Source organism: Poecilia latipinna, unplaced genomic scaffold, assembly GCF_001443285.1.
Source record: "Poecilia latipinna isolate Pla-1442-1.1 unplaced genomic scaffold, P_latipinna-1.0 Scaffold787, whole genome shotgun sequence".
Classification (NCBI taxonomy): Eukaryota; Metazoa; Chordata; class Actinopteri; order Cyprinodontiformes; family Poeciliidae; genus Poecilia; species Poecilia latipinna.
The window spans coordinates 368,039-381,165 of NW_015113403.1; the positions used below are offsets into that span (position 1 = coordinate 368,039).

A 13,127-nucleotide genomic window follows, 5' to 3' on the forward strand; every position below is an offset into this window, starting at 1 on the left:
TTCGCACTCTGTGTGGTCTGCGGCTGAAGCCTATCCTATCTGCACTGTGAGCCCAACAATGGTGACACCTGTGTTGTACCAAGCGCTTATTAGAGCTACTGACATGTCACTCTGCAACACTTGGTCACTTTTCTCATCCTGAAATTTATTTGTCTTCACCTCATCGAGCATGGAGTTGCCACTCGCTAGAGGTGCACCAGTTTATCGTCGCCGATTTCCTTCATTTTGGGAGATCGGTAATCGGGCGACTTTTACATATGAAGCCGATCTTATCCACCGGTCTTATCTAGCTTGGCAAATGTGAATGAATCAAACACTGTCCTCTTTTGCTCTCCGGTGAGAAAGGTTTGACTGACAGACCGGCCCACCAAGTTATGTCTGCACATTTACAGTTAGCAACAGTGACCCCACTGATGCCAAACAACTGTCTTGCTATATTGAGCAACATTTCAGACAAAAAAGAAAAGGGTATCGGCCAAAATCGGAATCAGAAGGTTAAGCTTTTTAAAAGCTTGGTAATTAGCGATCGGCCAGAAAACTGCAATTGGTGCACCCCTATTTGCTGCCATGTGATTGGCTGATTTACTATTTGTGCAGTCAATTTGAACAGTAGAAGCTAATAAAGTGGCCATTAGGGAGAAATGTTGGGTTTCTGTTTTTATTACATAAGAAAAACTGACGATGTTTTATTGACTGATCACTGCTTCTGTCAACGACTGAAAGCACATTAATTAGATCAAGGTTCACATCAAACCAGATGAACCCATTTTGGAATGAGGATCCTCTGCTGAAGTTTTCTTTTATTTTCTTTTTTTTTTCCTGTGTGCTTTTCTCCCCAATAACTTTGTGCTCCACGCTCGCCGTTCTCAAAGTGTGCAGCCGCACCACAGCCTCCTGTCTCTGCCCTGCTTCTCCTCCAGTAAAACAAACACACAGACACACACACACAAAAGTCACCTTACCAGCTATATTTTCAATTTTTGTCCACAGCTCTGTCTAAATGTTTATAATTTTCCATTTGGAAGTTTTGTTTTTGTTTTGGTATATTTAGCCATCCCTCATCCTGGGCTCGGTGCCCGCTCCAGAGACACTCTCTAATTAGAACAGTAGAAATACATATTTAGAGCCGTGTGGCTTTGGAGACTCTCTTTATTTAAATCACCAAGCAAGAACAATTGAGGCAGCAATCTCTGCCTGCAGGAGACAAGGTCTTCAAAGCGCCATGCGAGGGTAGATTTGATCAAAGTGCCTGTTGTGGAATCTACTCAGAGCAGAAAAAGGAAAAGATTGCGCTTCTTTTTTGAATGAGAGTGCCCAAACTCTAGCGAAGCGAGTTATTAATAAGTCTGGCCAGAGGCTCATTAAGAATTTACTTAATGTTTTTTTTTGTTGTTGTTCTTGCCACATTTAATGCATCAATAACAACAAATCATTCCAGAAGTGATGAATGGTCTCGCTGCTTGTCATTAACACGAGGTGTTTGTTCCCCCCTAATCATACGGGGACACGGGTGATTTAAGGCTTAATAGTAGGCAGTCTGAAAACAAACGGTGTAAATCTCCCTGCGCCGGTGTTGATAAGAACAAGCTGTGTCTTCGCACTGATGGCTGGTTTTGGGTTTCCGCCTTCACAGAGGCAGGATTGAACAGGAAGTTGTGGGCAAAGCCGACAGACGCTTAACCCGACTCCCCCGCGGAGACTTAAAAAAAATAAATAAATAAAAAATCCTCCCAGAGAAAACAAACTTGGATCCAAGCCTCTAAACTTGCAGTTGTCTGCGGTCCCCGAAATGAATGAGCTGTCGCAGGCTGCATTTATAGCATATTATAATTTAGAGGAATTATTTCGTATCAGTTAGAATTTGCCAAAACGGGACGGGAGTCTTGGAGAAAAGGCTATCCGACATACGAGAGGTTAGATTTCACTGTTAGATAAAAAAAAAAAAATATCAGAAAACACTGTTCAGTGTAAGATGATGGAAAACTCATATTTTCAATGAGCACTAATTTCCTTTTACTTATCGTTGCCGTGTCTCTTTTCATGACTCACTTGACATATATGTTTCTGTACATGTCAAGTGAGTCGGATGAAAGTGACCCGAGATACTGAGCATTCTGGACAATGTGGCGTTTACTTGGCTGACATAACTTTTATAGTTAAAAAGGGGCAGCATTATGTTGACACTTTTCTAAAATAATGGCCTAAACCAAACAAATCACCACCTCTTTTTTTATTATTATTAAAATACGATTTAGGCAAAAAAAAAAAAAAAAAGACTTAGGCCACCTTATTGTCTCATTATTTTAGGAAGGTGACGATGTATTTTCCAGAAACATTTTCCAGTGCCATTTTATAACACAATTAAGTAGCTATGTTACCTTCAGTTGTTATAAAAAGTCCTGCATATGTCAAATTTGACATAAAAGTAATTTGACTTCATAATTGAACGCCTTCAAATTGGGCTTCAGGAGCAGAAGTTTAAGAACTCCTGCTCTTTCTGAAAGCTCTGTTTTCAAGAAGTCGTCACAACATCGCTCTTCTGCTAACCCTTCAACAATGGTTTTAGCAGCTTTGCACTGAGAAGTAGCTCATATGATGAGCTCAGCAAATCCACAGTTCTACCAAGTGTTTGCTAATTGCTGCTGGCTAGTCTGAAGGAGCTCAGTGGGGGAGTCGTAAGGAAGGGCCGCTCTGTGAGGTGGAAGCTCAGAAACTGCAACTCAGAGGAGGAGCTTCGTCCTCGAAGGCGGTGCTCAGTCGCTTCAAGTGTTTTGCACAGTTGTACCATGGGAGATTAGGAGATGAAGAAATAACTTTGTAACATGATGTAAAGCTCAAAACAGTCGATTTTTACTTATTACTACCCCTTTAATGTCTTGTGAAAAGCAGGTACAGCTGTGGAGTGCCAAACCAAAGTGGTGCTACCATTTTCTAAGAATGCTGACCAGAATATTTGTTCTAATTATCAAGCAAAACTTGCTCTAGGGTGTTGGAAAGGAGAGTCTGATCAAATCTTGATCTTCAACAGTGGTCCAGATCTTACCCATGCAGACTTGCCTGGTTGTCCCGGGAGTTTTGGTGTTGTTTTATTGGAGGTGCTGCGAGAGTTTATGTGTTTTTGGTTTACTTTTAAGGGCTTTCCAATCCTTGTATACCCAAAGAACGAGCTGTGTCAGCATTCTTGGCGCAAAGTTTGGCTAGTTCCCCGCGTGGGTTGGACTGGTGTTTTTTTGACCATGATGTTTACAGACAGGATGTCAGTGCAGCCGTATAACTGCATGCTAATTATTTATGCTGAATTTGAACAAATGTGACATTTCCAGCAGAAAGTTTCATTTTTATCGTGTGCATGCGGTTGGGAAGAAAGGAGCACGGTTTCAGACGTTCGTGAAAGACGCTGATCACATTATTCCCTGACAAAATTATACAACCGTTTAGCTTTTAGCTATGTATTTTTTTTTTCAGTCGCTTACTCGTGATCAATTCATCTCCATTTGGCCCAAACTGTGGCATTTACTAAATTATTGACTCCACAAGTGTAACGCTTGAAGGATTGTTTCATACCAAGCTGTGTCTTATTGTCTTCTACTCCTTTGGCAAAGAGAAGTGTGTCCCAGATGTGTTGGAGTAAACACACTGGGTAATTTGAACAAAACTCACTTTGGTCTTTTTATTTTTATTTTTTTCTAAATCCACTCACTCTCTAATGACAAACTCACTTTTCATCCGCTGACTCAGATGCCGACTTTTGTTTATAGAGCAAATCCCCTTACATATTGAACCACAATATGCTGTGCATAGACATATACACAGTCCTGTTGTGGTTGTGACCACAGAACCAGGGAGAGACTCAACGACTGCACAGCTTACTCTAGGTAAGAAAAGCAGAGGTTAAATACTCAAAGTTTATACTATCACATCCCAGCCAATTAGACCTCTGTGACACCTCGGGGTGTGTTCTGCAGTATGAATGAAGCAGAACTCCAGCTCTGTTTCTCCATACAGAATCTTTAATCCAGCTTAACAACAAGCAGATGTGACTCAAAAAAAACAACAACAAACAAACAAAAAACTAGCAATCTAGAGAAAAGTGAAGTTAGCAGATTTAAGGCCTCAAATGCAGCATGAATGTAAGAAAAAGGACAAATTGTAAATGTGAATTTATAAACCTGGTTGCAGATCGGGCTTGACTATTAAACCATTAATTTTTTAATAAAATGTAACCTTCTTCAAAGTTGTGGTTTGTCTCTTTAATGGTCAGCAGTTGCGGGGTAGAGTACACCCATACTGATCGGCAGTCTGTTACAGTGTAGCACAACATTATATGTCCACACTAAAGCTTTAGGACATCCAGGTGAGTTAGCATGCATGTTTTTGGGCTGTTTGAGGAAACTAAGTCACACATGCACAGCAAGAAGCTTGAAAAAAATCCATATTGGGAGGCAACAGCTGGATCACGTATCTAGGAGAAGTCTAAGACCTTTTTGGTAAAACATAAACAATGAATTAGGAAAGAATCTTGGTATAATCGGCTTTTGAATGCTTCCTTTATGTATCTTGGTAATTTTTCAGATGAATATGTATTAGGGAGTCCGGTGACACTGGACAGTGTGAACCTTTCCTATCGCCCAATGACTACTGGAGACAGGCAGCAACCCAACCGTGACTTTGAATGGTCAAGCAAGTGTAGAAAATGGATATATACAAGGAAGAGATGAATATCTTGCTAAATTTCAGTGAACTGAAAAAAAAAGAATAAATAAGGAAACGGGACCTATCAGCTCTAACCAATGGACTCAAATTGTTGAAGAAATCTCTTGTATGGAAAAAATTGAAGAAAATTTGAAAGAAAAATACAGTTGACGACATAGAGAACTGAAAGTATCTTCAACAATATTCATTGCTGTATCGTGTTTGTTTACAGAGGACCTCCAGTATCCATGTGGGTTAGAGTTTACTCCCCATAAGTAGTACTTGAGATCTCCTCTAAAAACAATACCTGTTTTAATAGTTGAATATATAGTAATATCTACAGTGGAAACCACCTTGGCAGTACCGCAGAAGCTAACTTTCGCCACTCTTTTGGGTACCGCCAATGATTATTAAGAACAATGAAAGGTGCTCCCGGATTGGCTGCTTTGTAAACACCAGCTAATAGCATGTCAAGCAGCATTGTGCCAAAGTATCTCAACTTCACAAGTTGCATTTCATTTTGAATGTTTTACACATGCTCTCCAAACAAAAAAAATCTGTGACTAATTAAATTTTTTGGTACGTTCCACAGAAATATCCACGAATAGCTGAATGTGGGAATACTGAACTGAGGTCCACTGTAGTTTGAAACCGATAACGTTAACGTGAGAGTGAAGCAGAAAGGCACTAGCCAGAATTTACAACTGACAAATGTATTTGCCCTCATTCTGCTAAATAAAGACTCTCAAAATAATACCGCTGTTGAAGAAGAGGAAGCCGCTAATCCAAACCTTATCTTCAGGTCTTCGTGGAATGTCTCAGAGAAACACAATCCCAATATGACCTGAAAGGGACACACAACTCAGTGAAGCACTCCTCGTTTGTGTCAAACAGAGCTGCTATATCTCCAGAATAAAGCAGCTTTGTTTAGGCTCTTGTAACGGATCTCATGTCCTCTCGGTTTCCAGCTCCGAGGGAGAGCAAGTTGTGTTTATGAACGTAGTTCAGATTTAAAAAGCCTGATGTTATTCCTCATCGGGTTAGACAGTTAAATCAATCTTTATGCATTTGTTAACACCGAGTTCATGGAAGGCTGTACTTCAGGTTCAGCACACTCGATTCACTACACTAGAGTCCATGCAGGAAACTCTTAAGCACTTCATTAAATAGTGCAATATTTATGTCATCTGGCTCACTGTATTATAGCAAAGACACTGAGAGCAAGATTAAAGGATTGTGTCTTGGTATCGCTAATCCGAACCTTATCTTCACGTCCTCATTTTCACTGTTTCGTACAGCTAATTAACTGATGCCACTTTGTTCTGTTTAGAAATACCTTTATAGTGGGAAATGTTTGCTGTGTGCAAAATATAAAAAATACCTTCCAAGTGAGGGTAAATGGATGGATGATGAGGTGCTGTAAAGTGAGACATTACAAGTGTTTGCTGGTCCAAATCCACAACCAGTGGGACTTTTGTATCACTGGGTTCACTAAAGATTTGAAGGGGCAGTGTGTTTTCCAGGCACATATTGGCATTTTATAGTACAATCAAATGACTTTGGCTTCAGTTGTTATAGAAATGCTATAAATATAAAATATGACTGAGAAGAAATTTGACTTTCTAATTTAACACTTTGAAATTGGGCCTCTGTGTCTTTAAAAACTCCTGCTCTTTCTGAAACTCTGAGTTCAGGAAGTCATCACATCGTTCCTCTTTGACCCTTTAAAAACTTTTTTTTTTTTTTTTTTTTTACCAGCGTTGTACTGTGAAGTAGCTCCTATGATGGACTCAGCAGATGGGAAGATGTTCACTAATCGCTGCTGACTAGTCTGAAGGAACTGATTGAGTGTCAGGAGGAGCTGCTCTGTGAGGCGGAGCTTTGCCTTAAAGGCGGAGCTAGGTCCAACCAGGCGTTTTGCACGACTGAATGCAATCCATAAAGATTAAAGGATTTTATTCTCACTGAATTGTGACCAGTAATTTAAAGAGAAGATATTTATTTAACAAAAAAATCACTGTTTCTTTTTTTTTATACACTCAGTTGTCTCAAAGCCCCTGCCTGTCATGGTAGACGGACGCTCACACGGAGTCGGGTTCTTTGTGGACTTTTCTTTCTGTTAAAGGGGAAGTTTACTTTTCCGCTGTCATTATGAGGGATTGCTGCAAAGTCAACAACTTGACGCAGCTGACTCTCCACTATCAGTCGCTCAGTGCGGTCTACTGGGCGTCTTTAGATAGAAATGCTTTAACCAATTAGGACAACAAATTGAACCTGACTGTATTGTTTGGTAGCTGGTGTCGTATTGGAATGCATACTATTGACTTTGACTCTGTGTTCATGATTGAATTGAATTGACTTGACCTTTATGGAAATTGTCTAGAGATGACATTTGTTGTGAACTGAATTGAACTGGATTAAATATTAGCTGCCCAGTTATAAAAAAATTAATTCAAGGCTTCATTTTTGATTCGTCTCTCTGTCTGGGTTAATTATTTTTAGAGCCAATATGCAGTTATCTACATAACATAGCCATTCCAATCACATCAACAATAAAATTGCAGTTTATTCTGATTTATAGTTGCAATAACATGTCAGCAATTTTTTTTTTGTTTGTTTAACCATAAATCTGCATGAGCCTGCAGGATCCCGGTTTTTGTTTTTGTCAAGCGATCAAGCTAATATTGGTCTACATATCAGATCTCTCTGTTGCACCACTTTTAAAATTGGACCCCGGTTTTTTGACATTTTTTTCCCGTAGACATACAATACCCTCATATAGCCTGATTCTCATTGTTATTACTCACTGATGGCCGCCAAAACGCGTCGCTGCTTCCTGCTTCTGTACCCTGAAGGAGAATTTCTGCCTGCTGATCAATTGCAGAAAGATATAGGACAGTGTTTTATTCTCCATTGATTTTCCTGGACTTCCTCTGGCTATTAATCCTCACAGAAATCAACTGAAGTCATCACCTGTACACGTCTCTTTTTAATTTTATTTATTTTTTTCCATATGTAATCATCCCCCTCCACCAGAACCGTGCACGTCCTCATGTGACTTCAGCGCTTACAAGACACTACGGCCTAAAAAAGCCGCGGCACTCATCTAATTACACGTCTGTTGGTTTCGCGTTTTATCCTCCTCACATCCTTAATTTCCATTTCTGCCATGTCAAATATTCACTCGGGTCGGCCGTAATCACAGTCCTGCCAGCACGGACGCTGACCCGCACAAATCCCACCATGTTTAAAAGATTTACTCTGAAGCATTTACCTCTGCAAGGGGAGGGGGGAACAGGGATGCACTTGGATATCATCGTCGGCTCCATGTTGTTAATGTTTGGGTTGGCCAAGCAGAAATATTTTCAGCATTTTATTATAGCGGGACGTTTCGGTCTCATCACACCGCTCTATCATTTAACCCTAATTCCGTGACCTTCCTTCAGGAATCCATCACATAAAACATCCCTGCCTCTTTTAATGAACTATATGAAACGACTATGTGCTACTTCCTCTGTATATGTGCTTGTGACATGAAGCATTCAGGACCAACAAGTGCAAACACCCTGTTTTCCATGTAATAGCCCCTGCCTATACTGACCGGAACGCTGCCTATCGTGGCTTTTCCCACACCCAGACTTCAAAGTGGACCTCAAACTGCGCAGCCCTCTGAACAACATCCAGGATACTGACGGCAGCCCATCTCAAAGCTGCAACCAAACCACAAGAGCATTACCACCCAGGATGTGCCTTTTTCCCTTCAGGTCTAATCCACAGTGGCAGCTGCACTTTAGCTTCGTCTGTGACTGAAGCCTCAGGATTTGACCGTGTACCGCCGGGTTCCCATGTGAGGAAGAAAACATACAACCCCAAGCTGATGTAGCCCCTAATTACAACTGATGTTTTTTTTCTCTCTCTTTCTCTCTTTTCTTTCCGTGGATTCGGACCAAAACTGTTGCTCTGCTGACTTTACTGATGGATAGCGAGCACGGGGTAACGATCATTTTCGTTGCCGCAAGCGAATTCCGATTCGCTGATGGGATCGCCACGACAAGAGGAACTTTGATGAACGGGAACCACAAAACTCCAGTAGCATCGTGAATAATTCGACCGAAACCAGAATGCGGTAGTTCGAATCCCAATTACAGATTTCAAATGTAATTGTAAGAGATGCAAATGTTACGTCAGATGTTTGAAATGCTTCAAAATGTATACAAGAGGCAAGAACCAGGAAAAAAAGACAGAACATATTCATACTGGACAGTGACATTAAAAAGAGCTCAACTTGGGTACAAAATGATCTGCAAACCAATGGGAAGAAGACCAACTCAAGCAGCTGTTCATCTGGCAGTAAAATTGCTTGGAATTACAAAAATAAATTCAATTATTGGAAACTTGTCAATTCTGAAATAAAATAAAAAATAAAATAACCCGTTTTCAGTAAGACGGTTTTTTTAGTCGGATGGGGTGATTTTTTGGCTGCATCGAATTTAGTGTTTTTCGCAGAACTGCAATTGAAAAACGAGTCACGTGATCATGTTACAACCAGATGTTACAACCGATGTAAAAGACGAAGAAGACGTCAGGATGTGGAAGGAGGAGCATGTTTTTTCATGACTTATTCATGTGTGATTTTAATTGCGTTTCTTATGGAAAGGAAACAATGCAGTTACGATTTCTTTTTTCAACATTAGGGGAGTATCAACAAAATTTTGCACACATTTGTCCTGGAAACGCAGCTAATGATCCACGTAAAACACACAAAGAACAGCACACAATAACTAAACCAAGCACAAAGAAATGAACTCATTTGGCAAAAACCTATTAACAATAATCAACACAGAAAATGAAACTGAACACGTAGATGGTCACCAAAAAAAAAAAAAAAAAACCCAGCCATGGGTCATGACAAACAGGGCTGATTTATTCCCCTCACATCCTCGGAGCCCATAAACTGTCGTCACAGTCACGTCTCTGGAGCTGACGGTCCTGACCCTCGATCTGTTTGTTTCTGATACAGGACGGTACTCACTGATTCTTCCCTGCCGACCTCTGACACCCAGAGCGACGTGCCACGTTTCTGACGGCACTCGGATCCTGATTGATGTCATCAGTGAGTCAAAGGTTCCTGTAACATGCAGAGAGAAGGAAGCTGGACTTCAGAGATAGCCTGATGAACCCTTGTTGTTGGAAAAAGGTTTTAGCAGCCAATTACCTAGCAGTAGCTGAATAATAATTTTAAGTGGAAATTTTGGAAATCTCATCTGTTAGCTTTCGTCAATTGAGTCTGAAGAGAAAACTTAGCATTTTTCTTTCCTTTATCCTTGTAAGATTGTGGGAGGATACCCCAAACCGTTTGAATTCAAGTCAGTGCTAGCAAACACTGAGAAAATGCATGTCTGACTTTGAAGACACTAATGAATAAATCTCTCACATATTCTTTCTCTTATTATTATTTAGCACATAGGAATAATTTGGGTAATTCTAACTGGCCTAAAGCAATAAAAATTTGGTCTTATTTAGTTTCAGACAGTGAGAAAATAAAAGGTTTTGTCTTTTTATTTGATGTCTGTAAGCTAGTTGTGGGTGGCTCAATCCACAATATCGATAATATCGATAGCAAGTCGGTATCAGTATCCGATAAATACTAGCACAATAAAATCAATACTTTAGTTTCAGATTCCCTCTTGAAATTTGCCATTAATTTACTCACAAATAATATTTTTTGTGCTTTATTTTGAAAACAGTGCACACAAATTTGTTTTGCTTTCCTATTGTTTCAGTTTATTATGTTATTAAATGACTTTGTAGACACCTGTAAACTTTATCTAAATTCTGTCCCAGGTTTTAACTAAATAATTCACAGGAATTTAGTCAGAAAAACAGCTAATGGTGAGATATTTGAAGATATGTCACACTTAAATTATAAGTATCTGTATTAGTATCAGCGATACAGGCCTTGTATTTATCGGATTGACGTCAAAATATTCAGTATCACATACCTCTAATGTAAACTCCTGCTTTTAACTTTATACCTCTCAGCGTTTAGTGAATGTGAGAGATTACAAACCAAAACCATTGAAAAAACATTTATTTTATTGTGAAGTAGTCACATTTTCCTACTCCACATTTCAGCTACTCACAGTCAGTGTTGATTTTCAGGCACAACCTCATTGAGAATTATGTGTTGAAATTCCCCAACCAGATTGGTAAAATATGAAGCTGCAGACGGAAACAATAAAGCAAAAATATAGCAAAACAAAAATTAGTTTTCTGACCTTGTCGGGTTTGCTGGAGCCTCTAAATGCACCTGAGAGTCTGAATTCTCCCCAACACAAATGGTGCATAAATTTTCCGAACGTAAACTGCCCTCTGTGAACAGACGCGCAGGTTGGGGATAACCGTCGAGCAAACCAGCTCATCGTGCAACACCTCCAACCCTGACTTTGTCTTTTCATCGCCCATGGATGCGACGTTTCCCGTGACGAGTACCTCTGCTTCTCCTCTGGTCTGATGTCAGCAAAGAAGCCAACAGCGGTTAAGAGGCTCACCCTTACAGAGCCATGAGAAAAGGTTTGTACAATGTGGACTAAAGTGCAAAGCTTTTAAGTGCACAGCATCACCAGAACATAAATAGAGGACAACTGTGTGCAGTCTTAATGCTACTGCACTTGTACTAACATTCTGAAGTGCAGGCAGAAGCAAGTGTCCATGGACACAGAGACGGTGACATGAGTGCTGCCAGCACTTCTGAAAACATGTTGTACTCTTTTTTTTTTGGCCTGCTTTCCTGCCTGAGAAAAAATCCAAGAAAGCTGAAATGTTATCAGCGCTGTTGAAATTAGTTAGATGACAGAAGGTGGCTTCTCTTTCATACTAAACTCTTTTAATCCACAGCTTTGATTTGTCTCCAGGTTGTCAAACAGGTGGGTGTCCCACAAAACACTGCTTTTGGATTCTTATGTGTTGCTCTGAATTGGTTGTAGTTTATGATTAATTTGGTTAATTTAATTCTTTCAGTCATGCCACGTCAGTAAATGTCTTGTTTTCCTATTTCTGCGTTAGCTTTGGTTTAGGATTTCAAATCATTCTCATGTTTAATTTTATTGGCGTTTGAGTGTTATTTTCACTCACCCCTCTATATACATTGTGTGTTTGTTTGCTGTTGTAACAATAATTTTCCCCACTCAGCCACAGAACAATATTTAATTACACCTGATTTTCATGGCACTAATCACCTCCCAAGAATATAAGCTTCCTATTCTGTCACTTCTTGTCAGATCCTGCTGCTTCTATTGTTTTATGAAAAGTTTCATATTCAGATGAAACTTTTTCTGTTATGATAACTTTTGTTCTCATAAACAAATTCCAAAACATTACTTGGATTTATTTTTAATTTTTTAGCCACATATGTGCATCACTTATACACTCAGGAAAAAGTGTGAAGTTGTCACCGTTCACAACTTCACCTTTATCTTTAAAGTTCATCCTAACTATAATAAAAATATTACTGCTGTAAAAGCTTCCGGATGATTACTGTAAACGATGTCTGCATGAGCCCTGAAGGTTTCACGCCGCCTTTTTTAAGTGATCTGTGAGGAAGAAGCCGGCAGCTGCTTGCCGTGTTCCTGATGAGGCTAAATCTATCAAACCTATCCGCTGTAATCACTTACAGAGCAGATCACACCTGAGGGATGCGATTACAGGAAAGAGACTGCGCTCTTTTGGCTTTTCGTTTGTTTCTGTGTAATAGCGGCACTTAATCACACCGTCTGGGCGCAGCCGCGGCAGGGATGAAACAGCCACGCTGAGCCTGGGACACATGACAAAAGCAGCATCCAAACAAAATAGTGATGAGATGGCCCGGGCAGAGTCGATGGAAAACAGCCGGACCGGTGATGTGTGATTGTGTGTATGTGTCCCCTCAGTGAAATCAGAGCTATGAAGACTGCCAGCAATACTGCAATAACATTACTCACCAATCTGTCTTGCCATTTGACTCCATTAATCAGATTTACAAGATCAACAAGGAAAGCAGCAGTCAGAATGAGCAGAATGTTAAACCTCAGACTAGTAAAAAAGCCGGTTGTCATTTTCTTTTGTTGTTGTCAAAAACGTTACTTGATTTTACAGATGAGTCTTCTGCAGCAGCAGCAGCAGGTCTGGCTCCACTGCTGCACAGCTCACAGCGCCTTGATCGCTTCACACACATCATTTGAACGGAAACAAACCACACTCCTTACCATGTGGACCACAGGCTATTTGGCTCCACATCCTTAATGCCAACAAGTCAAATCCAAGATGTAGATTTTGTTTATGTTTTTGTCATACCCAGCATACTCAAAGTATAAAAACCATATGATTTCCTTTAAAGAGTCCCAGACTTTGTTGTCGTTATGCTTTAGTTTTACAACCACACATAAGTGAATTGGAGA

General features: G+C 40.0%; 1 long non-coding RNA gene across 1 annotated transcript; it reads left to right on the forward strand.

The window, feature by feature from the left end:
- The first annotated feature begins 522 nt into the window (after positions 1 to 522).
- Positions 523 to 12,084, forward strand: LOC106956087 (uncharacterized). The gene is made up of 2 exons (XR_001426717.1): positions 523 to 919; positions 9,713 to 12,084. It is a non-coding gene; the product is annotated as an uncharacterized LOC106956087 (long non-coding RNA).
- Positions 12,085 to 13,127: the final 1,043 nt, after the last annotated feature.